This window comes from Sciurus carolinensis, chromosome 15 (assembly GCF_902686445.1).
Source record: "Sciurus carolinensis chromosome 15, mSciCar1.2, whole genome shotgun sequence".
In the NCBI taxonomy this organism is placed as follows: domain Eukaryota; kingdom Metazoa; phylum Chordata; class Mammalia; order Rodentia; family Sciuridae; genus Sciurus; species Sciurus carolinensis.
Window position 1 is genome coordinate 80299015 of NC_062227.1, and position 19870 is coordinate 80318884.

The window sequence follows — 19870 nt, forward strand, 5'->3', positions numbered from 1 at the left end:
GGTGGTGTGGCAAATGTCCCTTTGTATCTCAGATTCCAGGCCAGAAAGTACTACCACATGCGCTGCAGCTAAATGGAAATAAGTTCTCTTAACTGTGATCGTGTGTCCATCTGAAATGGCATTGTGTGTCTTTGAGTGTCATAAGATGTGACTGAACATACAGCTGAAGATCTAAGGTCTGATGGTGTATATTCAGGGACATCAAAACCCACCCACATGTGCTGCCAGCTGTGGGCCTGTTATGACTGACAAACAATCTAGAGGTCACAGTGGACCTCAGAACTCCCTGAGCAATGGACTACAAGTGGCCTTTTACCCTGGGAGACAAACTGCCTCTTGCAGCAAGAAGGGACCCAAGGTAAATGTCAGGTCCTGTGCTTCTTGCTGTGTACAGTTAGAGGCCTTTGGCAGGACTTGAAGGTGTCTGTGTGCTCGCTGATTATTTCTGGGACTTGGAGCATGAGAGATGAGAGGAGGAGAAACCAAGAAACTTGCAAGTAGCGTCAGGAGCACCCACTTCACCAGCTTCTTCATCGTCTTTGTTATTTAAACGTCCAGTTGTGCAAGTAAAGACAGGAAGCAGGTCACACCCTGGCACAACAGCAGAGCTGGGATTCAGACGCCCAGATGTGCCCGTGTTCGGGGTTCCTGTAGATTCAGCTTTGGGGCAACACCGAACAGGACTCTGCTGCCTCTGGGAAGAACGTTCCCCCTATTTCAAGAGGCCCTGACAGCCCTGCAGGGACACCTCCCTGCCAACAACTGCCCCTGGGACGGGGCTGGCAGGCTCTGATTCCTCGGCCCGGAGCTGCCTTGGTGTATTTTTCCAAACATGGAACCTGAGAGGTGGGAAGGTGGGAGAACTGGCCTGCAGGGAAGACCCCGCTGCATCATTCTGCCTGGCCCTTTGGGGCCTGCCAAGCTGACCAGAACCTCTGCGCACGCAGGAGAGGAGCCTGGTGCTGGGCCCTGGGCGCTGGTGGCCCGTGTGGAAGACTCAAGGGCTCCCGCCCTCCTCGGGAGGACAGTGTAGAACTAACTTAGGATATTCCCCTCCTAAGGCTGGGGTTGGACTCACCCCCTCTGAGTGCTTCTGCTTTTCCTTTTGGTTTTAAGGTTTTTAAAATCCGTACATGTTTCTAAGGGGAGGGTCTAAAGAATATGAATGCAAAACATGTCAGTGGCTTGAAGATGAAGCTTTGAAACCTCGTGTTCCTGAGACCAGCCAGTGGGGACGTGCTGAAGTGGCTGGCTCTTGAGGGCATTACAAGAATTTAAAGCTTAAAGAGAAAAGCAACCCTTTCTCTGGCCTCTGGCAAAGCAGGGACCCCTGGGAGAGGAAGTGGAGGTGAGGCAGGGGCAGCCGGCTCCGCAGGGGTGAGCACTGAGTCCCCCTCCCCGGAAAGCCAGGCTCCCTCCTCGCTGCTGCACAGAGGGGAGGTGCTGTGCTCTGCCCTGGACTCGTGCACAGCTTTGCTGCACTTAACTCTGCAACCAGCACCCTGTAAGGACTGCGAATCCTGTGCTCAAGCACAATAAATGCGGCCACTGCTTTAGCAGGGGACAGTAGATCTTCTGTCAGCTTCTCATAGAAGGATCTCGACATCCTGATGAACTTTAAAAGACTATAAATCAAGTGTTCTGGGGAATGGACTACGTCTCCTACCCTGGTTTCAGTCTGTAGACAGCGCAGGAACTAATTTGTGGGCAAACTTTACTTGAGACCTACTGCACTTTCAAAGTCAGGTTAAGATTAGAGGAAGATGGGTGCGTGCTATTTCAAAACAGAATCCTCAGCAACCTCAGTTCTTGTCGCTGTTTTCGGTTGTATTTTTCCTTTACCGTTTTTGCTTAGGCCTGTGAAGATGATTATTTTGGTGGCGGTGTGCACATTTTTGAACAAACCATTTTAAATGGCTATTTGTATAAATCCTAAACTTAATGAGCTTAAGGGCAGCATTGTTCCTTATTTGGACTGCAGTGGCCCACCCTTTTCAAGTGGCATTAGCAGATCCCAGCTTTAAAAGCTTAATGAACAGGCACGTCCTACTTAGTGGGCAGCCTCACTGGAAGCTACAGTTAGGCTAAAGTCAGCGTTTTTACTATTTGATTTGCTGATTTCTCAGTTACTTAAACCATTGCTGGTCATACTGGTTTATGTTGGAATCTCTAGAAAACATTATTTGGCCTGCCCATGTCCTAGAAAGCTTAGCTTGGTCTCTGTTTCTGAGTTTTCTCAAACATAACAAAAAAAGAAGAAGAAGAAAACAGACAGTGGTCCTGTGGCCGCGTGAAGCCTTGTCCTCCTCACCTCCCTTAGGCAGCGTGGAACCTGCACACGCGGGTAGCACGCCCGAGGTGTTGATGACTGAACTTGGAGGGCCGCGGCCTGTGGACCAGCTTGCATCAGGATTCCTCCCTAGAGGTACCGTGAGAGCAGGCGCACTCCTAGAGCGTCATTCGGGGGCCTCTGGGTTTGGTGTGACAGCTATTCCTGTGTTCAGTCACCGCCTTTGTGGCCAAGCGCAGGGCTTACCCTGAGAAGCACTGGTCTCCACGGAAGGAGTGGCTGCTGGCTTCCTAGAGTTGAAATGCAGGAGGAATGACTGGCTTTAATGTGCAAATGAAGCATTCAGGAGGAAAATTCAGCTTTCCTTCTACCCATCTCACTTAACCCAGATTCTCTGTGAACAGAGGTGCTGGTTGTCTCTGCCTCAACCAGCAGGGCCAGGAGGTTTCTAACTGGATTTTCTGGGTGAAATAGAAATTACCAGGAAGAACACTCAGGAAAATGGCGCGTCTGCGTCCCACCAAGACGCCACTGTGATTCCAGAGCCATTAATGATTAACTCCAAAGGCCGCAGCCTGGGCCTCAGTCTCAGACTGGAAAGCTGACAGCCCCTCTGCAGGGGTTTGGCCTTGAGGTTGGCCCGTCCACCTGGAACAGGAGGGATGGGCAACCTCGGGCTTCTGTGTCCCAGCAAGGAAGCATGGCACCGTTCTGAGCAGCCTGGGGAGGCAGCTTTTCCCTGAGCACTAGGTACTGTCCCTGCCTGCCCCAAGTGCCCGAGCACGTTCTTAGCCAGCAGGTCCTAGACTCAGTCAGATGGCTTCCACTCCCTGCTGTGTGCCCGGTTACACATCAACCCCACACCAGGTGGTTTCAAGCCATCAGGTCTCTTTGCAACTGGAAAAGGCACTTTAAACTGTAAAGTTCAAAAGAGCCAGCGTCTGTGCCTCTGCCCCAAGAGATCTGCTTTGCAGAAGGGTCGGCTGTGTGGCCATGTCTCAAGGGCTGACACTTCTTCTGTGAAATTAAGTCCCTCTCTTTCTTAGTCACCCTTTTCAAATAACCACCTTCCTGCCACTTTGTTGGGTTTTCAGTGTCTTTGGTCAATTTATTTATTGTAGCATGCAAGACTGATTTGCAAGCTTTATTTTACATTTTTGTATGTTTGGATTATTCTCGGGCCTCAGTAGCACAGGTTTCCAGGACACATGCATCAGGGACAAGGAGGCCTGCACAGTGTGTCCTCAGTGTGAGCACACGCCTCCTGTGGCCGCCAGGGAGGTGGCCGGACACGCTGCCCCCGTCCCGAGCTCTCCCACCTCTGCCAGCCCTCCTCCCTGTCACGGTGAGCCCCTGCCACTGCAGGGAGGCACAGTGGAGCTACTGGGACTTTGGCCTTAGCAAATTGCTTCTAAGGGGCGCTCGGTATTTCCATAACAAAACCAATTAAAAGGGACTCCGCTGACCTCTAATGATCAGAAGCCATGTACTGTCAATAGTCTTTGAGAAACAGACGCCACGTACGAGTCACCCCTACACGCCCTCCTGGTGGTGGGTTCAGATAGCCAGCCAGGAGGCACGGTCCTACAGACGCAGGTTTAAATGGACACGGTGTCCCGAAGAGGGACAGAAAGCGTCTCACTGTGGCACACACTGGGACCTTCAAACCTCGCCCTTGGCTTTAACCAGTATCATCCCTGGGCACCTGTGAATGAAGACCAAGCCTCCTTGTGGTGATCCCCAGCCAAGGCTGAGGTGTCTGTGGACAGGGTGGGGAGTGGAGGGTCAGCCGAGCAGGGGTAGGGCCTCTGGCTCCCCCAAGGCCTCCGCCAGGGCACCTGCAGGCCCAGCCCCGCGTTCCTCTGAGGCGGGAGCCTGGTTCTGGGGGTGCAGGTAGGTGCCCCTCATCTGCTGCAGGGAAGGGTCCAGGTGCTTCTCTGGCACTTCTTTTTCTGTCTGTTTCATAAAGCAAGCACAGTGAGTCTCCCTGGAAACCCGTGAACACTGACATGAAAGGTCAGCTTCACGAGGCCAGGTCACAGATGGAATAGCACCAGACGTCCTCATGGACACAATGCAGATCATTTTAAAATCACGTTATTCAAAATAATGTAAATAATTATTCCATATGGCCACAATGACAAGAGCTGGATCCATTTCCTTCGTGGATATTCTTAGTTTCTGTAACGCACATCTGATACGTGAGAGGTTGCCAGGTTGCCAGGAAGCAGGTGTCTACCCTGGGCGGCACTGAGCATTTGTCAAGCGTCAGCAGTCTCAGCAATCCCTGTTGCATGCACCCTGTCCTCCGAGGCATCCGAGGGCCGAGCCCACTGGTGCTGCGTCTGTCAGCAAGGCCTCACAGAAGGTTTCCTCTCCTTTAGATGTGCCTGCAGAAGGGACAACTCTGCACCCTCTCAAGCCCTGAGGTGACGCAGTGAGCCCCAGATTGTGAAGTGCTGCCTCTTTCAGATAAGAACGCTGCTTCCCATGGAGGCTGCAGATCTGCCTCAGGACTAGCCCACCAAGTCTTCCTCCTGAGGAGTAGAGGTGTGCCCCAAAGACTGACGAAGCATTCCAAACTAGACAAGGAAACGCAAGTGGACTGCAGCATTTTCTTACATGATTTCTGCTCCAGGGAAGCAACTTCTAAGGGAAGTTAAAAACAGTTTGGCTCTTTTAAACCTGAGTGGAAAATGAGAGTAGAAAACAATCTTCAAAGATGAAAAGAATACTATTTGTAAAAAAAAAATAATAATAAATTTAAAAAGCGCTCTCTGCTATCTGTAATTCTATTGAATAAATATAAAAATATTAAGTGGCTTGGAGACCAACAAACTGATACAATTTTAAAATGTCATTGAAAAGCTCGATGTAGGACCCCTGAAGCTGCTAGTCCCGTGTTCTGGTGAGGTGAGGGTGCTCCACACGGCTGGGGGCTTTTCAATCCTCTCATCAACTAGGCTTGAGAGGTTGGTGCACACGGCAGAATTCAATGAAGTTTTGCAAGAAAAGAGACTGAGATGGGCCATGGACATTGGGCAAGGAGGGCAAGCACAATCTCCCAGTCAGCCATGGTCCACACGCCAGACATGGCCAGCTTAGAGAGCACGTTAATCAACACCTCAGTTCAGTGTGCCACGTGATTTTTGCATTTAGAAAATCTTTGCAGATTGCGTACTTTAGCCCACTGACTCCATGAAATGAAAATTTCCATTTACTTCTTTAACAAATATTTAGGTCTTCCGAATTTTTATCCCCCTGGAGACTGATCAGTGGTTCTTTAACCAAAATCAAAACACACAATTGAAAAGATAGAAAAGATACTGAGAAAACCGAAACTTAGAGGCCTATACATCTGATACTCAGATGGTTGGATGGATATCTGTTATTTTAGGAACCATCATGGAGAACTGTGTGTTAGCAAATTAACTAATTCTTGGAGAACTTGCCCTGTGAGTGGCGTCTGATAGTGTTAGAGACCGATTACCACTCACCCCACCACGTACGTGGAGTGGGATCAGAGGGAAGCCCGGCTCTCCAGGGAGTCCTCGCTGGTGTCCACTCTGCTGCTTCCTGCTCAGCAGCAAGACCATGTTCTGGGGTCAGAACACTGGTGTTCTCATAAGAGGAGCACTGGCCTCCCACACTTCCGCGGTGGGCAGTTCACTTGCTGGCTTGGTCGCACCACGCGCAGTTTGGGGGAGTGCTGCGCACGCGCAGTTTGGGGGAGTGCTGCGGCTGCTGTGTCTCCAACGAGCCACGGTCGGCTTTCACGGGCCGTTTGCACTTTTACCTCTGATCTGATGGTGGGGAGAAAAGGAGAACCAGGTCATCCCTCCCCAGCACCCTGTTTCCAACAGCATTTGTTTAGCTAGTAATTCTATCCCAGCCGGACTTCTCCCATGGCCGGGGCTGTGGCGCTGTGTGCATAGCTGCATCGCCATGGCAATGGGAAAACACGATGCTGGAGATGGAGAGGAGCGAGGGCAGATGCCACACTGCCCTCCCCAGCGCGCAGGAGGGGCGGCTAATTTATATGTCAAGCGAAGGGATGTTGGAACTCAGAGATCAAAGGAGGTCAAAGGGGGCCCTTGGAATGGGAGATGTTTATTGTGCTCAATATAAATACAAATGTGTCCAAGAAGAGAAATTGAAACCTTAAAAGGCATGCAGACTGTGGTTAGTAAATATAAATAACACATCTGAAAATGGGTAGATTGCTAAAATTAACAGGCATTTTAAAAAGCTGTCTTCACTTAAATTGGGATAAATTAAGGCAGGGACCACCTCATAGAAATTGAACATACAAATCACTTGAAAACATCGATCAAGATTTCCAACTACACTTCAGAAATGCTTCGAAGGCCTTCTGGCCGTGGGTGCTGAGACTGCCAGAGGAGCTTCAGAGGGCCCTGGCTTCCTCCCTCGCTGCGCGCCTCGGCTCCTGAGGGCGTTGCCCCGACTTTCCAGTTAACACTGTGCCATTAAACAGCATCAGTTTGACAGATTGTGGTGTGGGGTGTGAGTGGCTACTGGAGAAGGGGGCTTTGTGTCTGGGGGGCACAGTGAAAGAATTAATAAGCCTACATATAGTAAAGCTGATGTGATGGGAAAGGCCTCCTATCCAGCCCCGCAGTGATCAGTGCCCACCCGGGAGAGTTGAAATTCACAGATAATCCAGAGACCTCCGTTTAACCATCAGTAACTGCACACTTCTTCCCACCAAACCCATTGCCAGAGGAGCCAGCACACAGGAAAAATGGATTACACTGGACTTCACTTCCCCAAGGATGACCACTGCGATGTCTTTATCGATTCGTTCAGATTGGGAGCTAAAGATGGACTGTATTCTAGAGACTAAGTTACCAATAGCCCCCAACTAGTAAAAAGGACAAAACTGTATTCCAAAAGTTTGTGATATTCTGAAGCTCAGAATGCTTATCTTCAGAGGACAAAGCCAGTCATTGTGTCTGGATGTGAGGCGACCAGAGGTGACCTGACAACATTGGCAGTATATCTAGAATTCCAGGTGCCTTGATCAATGTCTTTTGAATCTAACTCCTTACTCTCTAACCCCTAAACCTGTCCTAACTTTTAGCCTGTGTGTGAGAGTGTTTCTCTAATTCCAACAAAATTAAGCTTTTAATTTTTTCACGTTTGCAGTCCTGGAACCCAGGGCCTGGCATTCGCCAAGCAAGAGCTCTCTGAGCCAGGGCGCCAGCCCCGGGCTCACCATTTTGAAGTGCGAACTCAGCGGCACTTGGAGCCTTCACAATGCTGTGCAGCTCTCACCTCTTTTCCTGGTGAAAAAGAAAGCTCTTAGGACGCATCAGCAGCTGCCCCTCCTCCAGCCCTTGTCAGTCACCGACCCGCCTTCCCCTCGGGGTCTGGCCTGCTCTGAACCTTCCGTGCAGGTGTAGTCCCGCCACGTGTGCATCTTCATGCCTGGCTTCTCTCACTGAGCACCGTCTACTCAGGTCTATGCACACGGTGGTGTGCAGTCGTTCCTCTTCATGGCCGAGTGCTATTCCACTGTGAAGATAGGCCACACTCGTCTATCTGCCAGCCGATGGGTCTGTGCATTCTTTCCACCCTGCGGCCGTTATGCCTAGTGCTGCTATTAAACTTCAGATTTCCCTGCCCACACCCGCTGACCCTCAAGGAAGCCAGGACTGTAGTGGACAACGAACACAAGTCTGGGAAGCTTCAGTGGGCTGGGGCTGCTTTACGCCTGGGCCCTGGAGACTGGGCCGGGCCGGGCCCCACGGCCCCTGCATCAGTGGGAGACCTTCCTCAATGGGCTTCCTGACAATGGGCTACTCCAGACAGGGGCCGCCTGGTGGAGAAAGGGGCTGGGGTGTGCTTGAAGTGCCTGGACCTGGGGTGGGGTGAGCAGCCAGGGGCCATGCTGAGGAGGCAGAGCAGGCCCTGCCTCACATGGACGTGAGCTGGTCCACAGACAGCTGAGCTGGGGGACCCGGGAGTGAGAGGCTGTGCAGCGTGGCGGCCCACGTCCTGCTTCTCTGAACATGAGTGCCCGAGAGGATCGGGCAGCAGCTGCCAAACTCAGCACCCAAGTGCTGCTCCGCAGGGAATTCCGTCACCCGATGTGGTGTCCCCGTATCAGGAAATCCATACCTCATGGCAAACTGCCCAGAGCTCCAGACCCTCCTGCCTGCCCCACTGACATGCCCTCTGTTCTGCAGCCTCGCCGAAGAGGGGGTACACTTGGGAACCACAGAGGCAAGCCCCTCCTCACTTGACATTCCCAGGAGCCTCCCCTGGTGCCTGCTGCTCATGATGGAACCGTGTGCAGCTGGGCATGGTGTCGCATGCCTGAACGCCTGTGAGCCCAGCCACACTGGAGGCTGAGGCAGGAGGAGCACAAGTTTGAGACCAGCCTGGGCAACTTAGCAGGACCCTGTGTCAAAATCAAAAAGCCTGGGTTTAGCGCACCGGTAGAGAACCTGCTGAGCATGTGCAAAGCTCTGGGGTCAGTCCCTAGTCCTGGGGGAGAAAGATGAGAACAGGATGAACTGTCTAGCTTCTGGTTCAGCACTTTGGTACATACAAATGTGTTGTTTTACATACATTCTTAGGTATATAATGTATTTAAGTACATACATAAAATTTAATGAAACAACACATATTTATCCCTATTTGTTTTACTTGTTCCATAAACTTCATTATAAATTCAACAAATAAAATCTGTCCAATATCTAATCACACCAACACATTAACATTTAATTTTTCATATTTCCTTCCCACGCATGTAATAGAGGGCTGGGGTGTAGCTCAGGGGCAGAGGGCTTGCCTAGGGGTGTAGCTCAGGGGCAGAGGGCTTGCCTAGGGGTGTAGCTCAGGGGCAGAGGGCTTGCCTAGGGGTGTAGCTCAGGGGCAGAGGGCTTGCCTGGCACGCAGGAGGCCCCGGGTTTGTCCCAGGACTGGAAGGAGGAAGCCCACAGCAGTGCCTGTAGTGGAATAGTAAGCCTTTGTGCTTGGCCTTTCTCACTATTTTGTCACATTCCTAGGCATTTTGTAATAAAAGGTATGTGTATATGGCAACTTCTGGTCGTCACAGCCTTGAAGATGCGGCTGTCTCGGCAAGGACAGTCCTTGGGGACCCCATCACTGGAAAGTCAGACTCTACAGGACAAGCCAGGAAAGCGGGAGCTCGGAGAGTCCACTAGAAGGGGCGTGCCTTTCAGACCACAGGCCAGTGCTTGAGAGGCAAAGGGTTTCAGGCTCCGCGGGAGGTGGCTGTTCTAGAAGTCTCCAGGCCTGCTGCTGAGTCCTGGGCAGGCCACGCTGCTGCCACCGCCTGCTCCACTCCCTGGTGGCCAAGTGTCACCAGAAATGGCCCATCCGCGGCTCAGGGCGGGGGACTGATGCGGAGACGGTGTCTTAGCCACCTGCAGGACAGCGACCGGGCTCAGGACACCTTACCTGACCTGCAGACGGCTCCGTTCCAGTGTGGGGCTGCAGCAGGACGTTCAGGTGGACAATACAGTAAACGTGGATGGGCAGGGCATTGCCCAGCTGCCTCCGCCTGCCCGGCCCTGGGCCTCCAGCCCAGCTGACCTGAGTCAGTAGGACCTGCCGTTCTCATGCCAAGTCTGGGATGTGAGAGCTGGCAAGGCTACAGAGGTGCCCGGGGGCACTGCGGATCCCGGCCTCAGATGCGCATCCCAAGGTCTCTGCAGCGACAGCCACGGGCTAGTAGGAAGGGTGCACCAGGAGGAAACTCGCTCTCCTCCCTCCCACTCTGTCTCCTTCCTTCTCTCTGGTTCTGGGGAAGCGCACCCTGTCAGTGAGGGCAGCCTCCTGTGCCCTCTGCCCTCTCCTGGAGACCCACGGAGCTTTCCGTTCTTCCCTCAGTCAACAGCCATATGCAAACCCTGCCGACAAATAAAACAGCCTGGCGCTGCCCGGCGCTTCCACCCAAGCCACCACGCTGTGTGTGGCGCCCCTGGCCCCCATGCCACCACCTGCCCTCACAGCAGGCCGGCCGCCTCTGCGTGTGCTCCTAGGAGGGAGGAGGCAGGCAGTCAGCAGCGCTGGGGGTGAAGGCGCAGTCCACGGAAAGTGTTCCACGCCAGGAGGAAGTCAGAGCAGGGGCGGCGGAAGGGCCTGCCCAGCCCTGCTCTGTGATCCCAAGCCCGTTTCCTAAAGTGTGTGTGTGCGCGTGCAGACATCGTAACCTGTGTGTGACCTGGACCTGCTCCACCCCTCACGCTGTGATGACCGTCCTCATGAGGTGGCCGCTTCTCACAGAGGATTCAGTGCGTGTCCCCACCCCGCTACCACAGCTCTGGGAATCAAGCACAGCTATGCTGCCGGTTCCACAGATGAGGAAGCCGGGGCTTGACAGTCCTCAGAGGCTGGTGGAGGCCACAGAGGCAGGAAGAGGCTGGAGGGCAGCCAGTCCTCAGGGCAGTACTGCTCTCTGGCCAGCGCCCTCAGGAGCCATTCCTGAAGAATGGAAGGAAACCAGCAGGAAGCAGGTGAGCAGAGGGGTGCTCAGAGGCAGGTGCTCGCGTGCCAGGTCCTCTGTGTACAGTTGCTCAACGTGGCTGATGTTCATGGAGCCGAGTCCAGCGGAGAGGCTGCTGGAGAGGTCCTGGGTGGAGGCCGCTGAGGTCCCTGGCAGAATAGGCCTGGGACACTCTTCCATGTTCCCCAGGGGTGTCCTCAGCTGCCCTAGGACAGTGGTTGTTGTGGGCTCTGGTTCTTGGTGGAAAATATGCTGTTCACCTTCAGGATTGTCTTAAAATCTCAGCTCAAAAAGCTACGTAGGGCTGGGGTTTTGGCTTAGTGGTAGGGCACTTGCCTAGCGTGTGTGAGACACTGACCTTGATTCTCAGCACCGCATATAAATAAAGGCCTAATGACAACCTAAAAATATTAAAAAGCTATGGAAACAGCACATGCCTGTAATCCCACCCACTTGAGAGACTGAGGCAGGAGGATCTCAAGTTGGAGACCAGTCAGGCAATATAGTGAGGCCCTGTCTCTAAAAACAAACAAAGAGGCAAACAAACAAACAAAGGCATAGGTAGCCAGCAAAGGTCCTGCTCTGTGGCCACACAGCCCCAACTGCCTCCTTGGTTGTTACGAGGTCTGAGTGAATATTTTTCAAGCATTTGGGACGGGGCCTGACAGAAACCAAGTGCTCTGTAATGGCTCAGTAAATAAATCTGGCTGAAAGGTATGTGAGAAAACACTGAAAAGGTCAAGAAAAGAGGGCAACGCCGTGACCCACGACACTGGGAAGTCGGTTTATGCCCACCTCAGTCTACTGCGAGGAATGCTGGGAAGTTGCTGGAACTCCCTGAAGAACCCTGGTGGAGACCAGGGACGTCAGCGAAAGGTCAGCGCATCCCTCCTGGTGGAACCTCCACGTGGTGAGAGCCGCCGGCTGCACTCGCACCAAGCAGGAGGGCTGCTGCCGGGGTCCCAGCCCCTCCCCAGCCCGTCGGCCTGCCTTTTGGGGTGCCTTGCAGGGCCATCTTCCTGTCCTGAGGGAGAACGTTCCAGGATGTAGGGGCCTTCGGTGTCACGGACTGTGGTACCTGTTGTTGTGCTCTGGGACCAGGTCTGGGGCTCCCGTCTTAGGGGCTTGAGAAACACTATTAGCTTGAACTCGCTGACGGTGTTAAAGTTTCATAAGGCCTTCCGGGGACACAGATGTCCACCTGGTCTACGTGAACACTTTTGACCTTTGCAAATTCAGAAAAAAGACAGCATTAAAATTTCCTGTAAAGCTGCACAAGTGAATGTTTGTAGAGCAATATTTGTACCCCCACCTTGGCCACCGATATCAGTTTTGATGGCTGGTCTTCCTGTGTTATGATCAATACAACATCTAAGTTGGCATTTTATCTGTTTTGGGTTTTGCTTTTGGTGGTGGGTTTTGAACCCAGATCCTTGCACGAGCTAAACATGGGCTCTACTGCTGAGGAGTGTCCCCAGCCCCAGGAAAGCATTTGGCTTGAAAGTCCTCTGGGAGATGGTGCTTCCTGCTCATATAGACCCTGTGGTTCCTGCGTGGCTCCTTGACACGCGTGGCCTTAGGTCATGCAGTTGGTAGCACAGAGGTGAGCAGCTGAAACCCTCCCAGGCGGCCGCCATCTGTCTAGGCAACTTCATTTGCACGCAAGCCTCGGTTTCTCTGAGGTCGGAGCATGTTCTCGGCACAGCGGAGGAGCCAGGCAGAAGCACTGTGGGGGGCAGAGCAGGTGTTTCAGCCCATGTGCCTTGGGAGTCAGTCTGCCTAGCTCCATTATGATTTTATTTGACATGTGACTGTCGAGTTTACAAGAATTGAGTCTCAGGTGCATCCGCATGGCATCCCAGACCTTGTGCACAAACCCCAGCCCCTGCTGCAGGCCCCAGGTGAGAGCCCTGCTGCCCTAGTGTGAGGGTACCTTCCTGGACACTGCCCCACAGGCCAGGCAGCTCCTGCTTGGAGCAGGTCCTGTCCCTGCGCCTCTTAAGAGCCCCTGTGCAGCTTGCGCCTTCTCACACTGCTCCCGGCTGTGAGACCCAGGAGAGCCTTGAGTGGGTCCAGCGCTGTTGCAGGAGGGCAGGGGGCGTCTCAAACTCAGTGGCTTCTGTTATCTATGTAGGGACACCCTTTTTCTTAAGTTGGTGGCCTGTGGGTGGCACGCACGTTCTTTTACACGTAAGGGGTATTGCAGAAGAATTCTGTACGTCAGCACGGTTTCCATGAACTCCCGGCTTCCTCCGGTGCCCTTCTCCTCACATCCTGTAGAATTCTTTGCCTGCCAATCAACTCTTTCCTTCCCTGAAACTGCAGCCCAAGATGAAGAGTCAGGAAAGCAGCAGCAGGTTGCAGACCGTCATCTTAGCATCCTTCCGGCACTTGAAAGTGTGCGAGGGTTTGTTCATGTGCACGGGCAACAGGGATCCTGCTGTGCAGGATGTGCATGCTTTTACACACCTGTGTCCCCTGAGCACCAGCACCCACATCCTGCTGGGCTTCCGATGAGGCGGCTCTGGGCTGACCGGAACGTGCTCTCCTGTGAGCTCCACAGGGGCTCTGTTCCTGGATCCCTGGGTGGAGACCCCCCCCCAGAGGAACCTCAGTCGCCCTCCTGAGAAGTGCGGACCCATTGCCGCTGAGGCTGGGGCACTGAAGGGAGTGCAGAGGACTAGGATTCCCTCCCGCGCTCAGACTTCTTTCAGGACCTAACGGACTTGTGACTTAATAAATGCATCCCATATTTGAATTTTTAACAATAATGCATTGCTTGGGAATTGGTATTTTTAATGATAATGTTTTCAAAAGCTCAAATGCGACCTGGCTCTGAGCAATGTTCCTTTCCATTTCAAGGGTCGGCGTAAGTGTCTGCTCCAAGTGACCAAGGAATCATGAAACATTGTCATACATGAGCCAGGTTTGTCCTCGGTGGTCAGACGGTGTGCAGCCAGCCAGCCTGGCACACCGTGCTGGCAGGCACAGTCGGGAGGCTGGTTCGTGTGAGCACGGGTCACTCGCTGAGCAAGCTGGCCGACCAGGCAGGTGTCTCCCCTTCTGCGGGGCACGGCTGACTGTCCCTGGCTCACGCTGTCCGTTCCCTTAGTTCTCCAGGACTCATCACAACCAGCACCCGGTCAGCAGCACCCTTCTGACCACACAATGCTTCCTCCAAGTCCACCCCTCCCACGTAGCAATGGGCGGCCATGGGGTGCCCGCTTCCCTTGCTCCCTTGCACTCGGAGCCCCCAGCAGAGGCCTCCTAGGCTGCTTCTGGGTCTTCCCAAGAAAGGGGACGCTGCTGATGTGGACAGCCCGAGGGATGCAGAGGGGTGAGAGGTGAGGCCAGGGTGCCAGGCTGGAGCGCTGGTCACCTCCTGGGTGGCAGGCTATCATGTCCAAGCTTCCTGACAGTCACACCCCATGATAACATCATCACCCACTTCATAGGACAGGAAGGCATCCCTTGTGGGATGCGCAAAACTGGAGAGCGAGAGGGCAGGCTTGGGGTGCTGGTGCGAGCGGGCAGTGCAGGAGACTAAAGGGAGGTCGAGTCCCTTTGGGGAGACTGTTGGGAACTTATCCTCTGATCCAAACATGTCACGGACTTAGGGCCCTGGGCCTGTTTTCTGTCTGTGGTCAGACCTGTCCCTTTTATATTGAGGTCACTAGAGGGGGCAGCAGGGTAGGCCACCCAGTCCCACCTGAGGACGTGCCTGTTCTATCATTCCCCAAAACAAATGCGAATCACCAATTTAAGAGAGTAGGCCTCACACGCGCCTCCCAGGCTGGCTCCTCTGAAGACACCAGACGGCCCGTTGGCCAGGCCGTGCTTCCTGGGCCACCCTGGGTTCCCCATCCTGCCAGGGGTCTCTGAGCCTGGGCCAGGGACGGCAGGGCTAGACGCCACGCGGGCTTTCTCGGCTGCCGTCCGGCTGCCTTGGGGGAGCACGGCAGAGGAAGTGGACCTAGGAGAGGGAGGAGGAAGACAGTCTGGCTGTCCCGGGCCACTTGCAGAAAAGGGAAATCTCATGGAAGACCCACTGCCATTGATATCAACAAGTGTATGTGAGAGAATCTTTCCTCTAGCCAAACAGAAAGAAGTTAGCACAAACGTGTTTGGGTAACTTTAAAGTTCTTGTTTTATCTATTTACTGCTTTTCTCCTGCCCGGTCCTGGTCACCTGGGTACCTCTCATCTGCTTCATGTCTCTCTCTCTCTCTGTTGGTCTGTTTACCTGGATAGCCCTGATTAATACAAGCTCAAATCATTCAGTATTTGTCTTTTGTGACCAGCCTTCATGTCATATTTCTGCCACTGTAAAAAAAAATACCTGAGATAATCAAATTATAATGAGAAAAGCTTTCTTTTGGCTCACAGGTTGGGAAGTTTTGGTCCCTGATTGGTTGGCAGGGTGTTTGGGCCTGTGGCAATACGTCACGGCAGCGGTTCATGGTAGAGGGGACTGCTCACTTCATGGCTGGGACATGAGAAAGAGAGAGAGGAAATGACGGGAGTCTTAGAGTCCCCTTCCAGGGAAGCCGGCCATGGGAAGGCTCCCCCGGCCCCCACCCTCCAAGTTTTCCACCTCCCAATGCCTCCACACCGGGGACCAAGCCTTTAACACACTGGCCTTTGGGCGACACTGCAGATCTGCCCTGTAGAAATAACTTCCCGAGTTCACCCAAATGGTAGCGTGTGCCACAGGGTCAGCGTGGGGACACACCCCTGGCTCATCTGCTCTGGTGGTGGGCGTTTGTGAAGAGTGCTGCTTTGAAACTGAGGTTGGGTCTGTTCGAGTTCCCGTCGCCCATGCTTCAGGGTGGGCTGCTCTTCAGAGAAGTAGGTCCCAGGAGTCTCCCCGCTGGCCCTGGTCCCTAACACCCCTTCAGAGTCCACACAGGTAGGTGAACCACAGCGCAGTCACTCGGAATCACGGCTGGAACAGCACACAGCGGGGTTGCTGGGATGGACTCCAAGTGCACCCGTGAGGCCAATCCTGTCATGCCTCTGGCTGCTGCTTGTCGTGCTGTGGACAGACACACTGACCCTGCGTTAGGTTGGCTCTGTGCCCGGTTATGTCATCTTCTCGGGGAAATCGGCTGTCCCACAGACGAGAACCCTGCCCCTGAGACATTCCAGGAGCCCCTTTGTGCCACACCAGACTTGCCTTGTGACGCAGAAGCTTTGGGGGTTGGTGGGACGTAACCTGTACAGTGATGCCCCACTTCCAGGGGGCAGCTGGCCCTGCCCCGCGGGCTTGGACTGAGCAGGACCGGGAGGAGACAAGCCGTCCCCTGTGGCAGCTCCCCTGAATGGACATTCAGGCACTTGTGCAGCAGCACCCTCCGTCCCAGCCTGCTCTGTGGCCGCCATGCCAGCACGTGGCCCTTTCTTAATTGTTGGTATTCATGTGCCCGGCCTCTGGTGGGGGTGGAGAGGGCAAGGCTTCTGGGTTTGAACCCACCCACCCGCGTCCAGGCAGACGACGCAACGCCCCAGCCTCGGTTTCCTCTTTGGAATGTGGAACGATGGCTACCCACCTCTGCACACGAGACCTTGGAAACCACCCAGCACTCTGCAAGGGCCCATAGGCTTGTTAACAGCAAGAGAGCATGGGGCGAGGAAACTTCCGTTCACTTCTATGGTATAGAAATTGTGAAAAATGGCAGTGAATATGTTAAAGGCCACATTCTGGTTCTTCTCTGTGTTCATTGTAGGTTTTTGTATAATATAAAAACATCATCATGTATCTGCAAATCTTGCCTTACAGGAGATCCTTTTAAAAGGGAAAATATTAGGTCAAATAGACTGAAATGACCATTTTTTTCAGTTAAAAATGGTCAAATAAAAGCAATTCCATGTGGCTTGGCTGAAAATTCTTCTCGACATTTTAGTTGGAGGTTGGACTCTTTTTTAAGAAATTGGCGTCAAATAAATGATACGTCCATGATTAACATTGTGCCATGAAAGCAAATCTGCAATAATTATTGATGCCTACACTAATTTTAAATAGCCAAATTATGCTCCGTGCCACTGCATTTTAGAGCTGAAAGGTGCCTAAGAGATCATTAATCTAACATTATTTTTAAGATATGGAAATTGAGTCTCAAAGAGGTTAATCACATATCCAGGGCTGAGCTCGGTCTCCTGATTTCCATTGCCTGCTCTGCCCACTCTATAAGGCCGCCTTATACAATATGCATACTGAGCAGCTTGATTGTACAAGAGCCCTAGTGTTCTGTCACATTTGCATATAAAAAGATGATAGGGAATCGCAGTTCTGCTGTAGCATAAATAAGACCTATGTGGAGATATTCCTGTGCAAACTTCAGATGCTTCTTGAACATCCTCACCTACCTCTGCACGCTAGGACACATGTTTCACAAATAGTTTGGACCAAGTGCTCCCCAAATGATCTCTAAGTGTCCTTCCCTGGAATCTGTTTTCCCATCTACTGAAGCAACATGGACCCACCTACCCACCACCAAATAAGGGAGCAGGAAGTTCCCAGAGCTTCGAATGGTCCCACTTCCTGTCCACAAGATGGCCCTGCGGCCACTCAGCCTGGTTGCAGGTGACAATGCACCTTGAGGACCTACAGGAGAGCTTGCGGGTACTTGATGCTCCCATTTAAGAAACTTTGTTTGTTGGACTGAAATCTGAGCATGTGGGCCCCATTTCTGTGTGTGTGTGTGTGTGTGTGTATGTGTGTGTGTGATACTGGGGATTGAACTCTGGGGTGTTTCATCACTGAGCTGTATCTTCAGTCCTTTTTATTTTGAGACAGGACTTCTCTAGGTTTCTGAGGGTCTTGTTAACTTGCTGAGGCTGGTCTCAAACTTTCAATCCTCCTGCCTCAGCCTCTGGGGTTGCCTGGGTTGCAGGCACAGGGACACCACACCCAGACCAGTCTCTCATTAAGCTGAGCCCTAGCATAACTGTTTGCTGCTCTCAATGACAGTGTTGTAGCATTGCCCAGAGTTGGAGGACCCTCTAAGCCAAGTCAGACAGAGCAAGATGGTCCACCCCAAGTCACAGACTGAAAGGCAGAAGTCAGAGGGTGTACTGCCTGGTGTGGTCTACAGAAATCACAGAGACACTGAGGGAAGCCACCCTTTGTCCTTGCCCCTCACCAGGCACCTACTGCTCTGCAATGTCATTTGTTGGAGCATTTGGTGCAAGTTTGACCACATCCTTTGGGTTTACTCTTTTGATTGGGGAGGCTCGAGGGGCAATTCCTGCCCCCCAACCCCGCATACCGACGGCACAGGTCAGGAAATGTGTGCAGAGTGGAGAATCTGTGTGTGTTCCCTGCTTTGTGACTAGGCAGGGTGGACCTATGCAACAGGAATTGAGCACGGGTCCCCTGTCACTAATTTAAGGAATGACATTATTAAACATTAATTTAGCTGGATGAAAGGGTCCTGCTAGCTGCCCGTGCTTTTGAGTTGGAGCACCCTGCAGTGTGCAGCAGAACCAGCCTCTGAAGTCATTGCCACCCATTAGCAGGTGGGTGTGAACTGGTTTATCAGCTCTCTTCCCTCCTGGGCTCCTTCAGGGGAGGCAGGAAGGACACCAGGGCTGGAGGAAGCTCTGTTTGCAGGGAGGAGCTGGAGAACCTGGAAGGGTCTCCGGCAAGCCTCCCTGCTTTCCCAGGGGCCGCTCACAGTGAGCCCAGACCTGAGGCGCTGCTCCAGGACACGGATATTTACTTGTCTACGCGCACTTCCTTTCCATGTATTCTCTGAAAAGAAATGAGATACAAACTGCCCAACAGTGGCCAGTCACAGAACATTTGAAAATGCTCAAGAGCAGCCAAAGGTGGAAGTGTTGTTCTGCAAACCCACCGCTGCTCCCTCAGCAGCCTGGCATGGTGTCTGTCCAACAGCTTCCTCTCTCTGGACTCTCTTTCTTGGACATTGTTAATCAAATGCTGCGCTGGATAGATTGTGTGCGTGTGCGTGTGCATGTGTGTGTGCGTGTGTATGCGCGCATGTGTAGGGACATAATTGTGAATCTGGCTGTTCAAGTATCTATGGAGATGATGGTCTCAGGACAATGTTTTCAAATGTGATTCAAGAAAACCACTTTAAGAAAGAAAGAAATCAGGTTTGCACATCAAGGGAGACGTGCCCGTAAACCTCAGACCACCAGGGCCGGTCTGCATGCCCTGGATGATCCACAGCACAGCAGCAGGAGCCAGCCCCCAGCCTGCCCAGCTGACCACCATGCTTGTGGGGCAGTGGGGTCCAGCCACGCATGCCCAGGGCCTTCTGCATAGCGGCAGGCAGTCCGGGTCACCCAGGCTCCATCCCACTTTGCAACCTCGTGTCTGCAGGCTTCCCTAACTTGGTTATAGCTAACAAATTGCATCTCTTGCAGCACATGGAAAAAAGAACGAGGTTGAGTTGAGATCATGTAGCCACTTCCCTGGCCCCATGAAGAAATCAGTGCATGTTCTGCTTCTTATTCTGTGCCCACCTCTACATGGAGATTGGACTAGTGCCCCTGCCACCTTTTGTCCTGGAGAGCTGTGGGCCAGGACAGGCCCTGGGCAGTGCCCTGTGTGTGACCTGCTGAGGCCCTTGATCACAATGTCGTTCTAGAGCCGAGGCCAGCCAAGCTTCCCACTAGTCCTGGTCATAGTCCTGGTCACAGGGCAGAAAGGAGGCGGAGACGGAGGTCATGCCCCACCAGCCTAAAAACCTGCTGGGGAGAAGGGATGACTCTCACAAGGGCCTCCTCTGCTGCTTCCTGTTATCCTGCTGCAGGCGAGAGGCATGCTTTCTTTTGTTTTAAAACGTGTGGAGAACCAGGGATGCAGAGGCCTGGTTCCTCTGCCTCAGGGGGACATGCTCAGAATGCCCCTCCTGCTGATCCCACCCATCTCTTCTGGCACCTTTGCTTTTCTTACTGAAGCAAACCTCAGCAGGAGCCACGGATGCAGGCACACCTTGCTCATTTGTCCTGATTGTCGGGACTGATTGGATCTGTGTGCGAGAAGGCATGGGAAGGTTCAGCAGGAGGCCACGGCCCTGGAGTGTGGGATGTCAAATTGTTCTGTGCTGTTTGTTT